The sequence below is a fragment of the Octopus bimaculoides genome, chromosome 10 (genome assembly GCF_001194135.2).
Source record: "Octopus bimaculoides isolate UCB-OBI-ISO-001 chromosome 10, ASM119413v2, whole genome shotgun sequence".
NCBI classification, from domain to species: Eukaryota; Metazoa; Mollusca; class Cephalopoda; order Octopoda; family Octopodidae; genus Octopus; species Octopus bimaculoides.
The window spans coordinates 41,428,644-41,429,320 of NC_068990.1; positions in this window are offsets into that span (position 1 = coordinate 41,428,644).

The window sequence follows — 677 nt, forward strand, 5'->3', positions numbered from 1 at the left end:
TGTGTGTGTGTGTGTGTGTGTGTGTGTGTGTGTGTGTGTGTGTGTGTGTGTGTGTATGCACATGTATATATATATGTATATGTATATATATATATTTATGTATATATGTGTATGCATGTATATATATGTATATATGTGTATATATATGTATATGTATGTATATATGTATATATATATATATGCATATGTATATACATATATGTGCATATATGTATATATATATGTACATATATGTATATGTACTTGTATATATATATATATATATATATATATGTGTGTGTGTGTGTATGTGTATGTATAAATATGTGTATGTATATATATGTATACACAGATAGTACATTATTACAAATTTATATATATATATACAACATGTGAATACTTACATATACGCACATATACACACATATATATGTACGTATGTACACGACCGGTTTAATTGCCCGTCTAAACTGCACGTGTTATATGGTCAAAATGCCACCGCAGTGAATATAATGACGAAGTACATATATAAATTTATATAAATAAGGATAAGATCGTCATTTAAAATACCAATCATATCAAGTAACCAGCATGGGAATAAAAGCCTTAGAGGTAATAATTATTATTAGGATTATAATTAAGGTTATCTAAAAGATACCACGTAGATACGTACATATATATACATATATACATATATA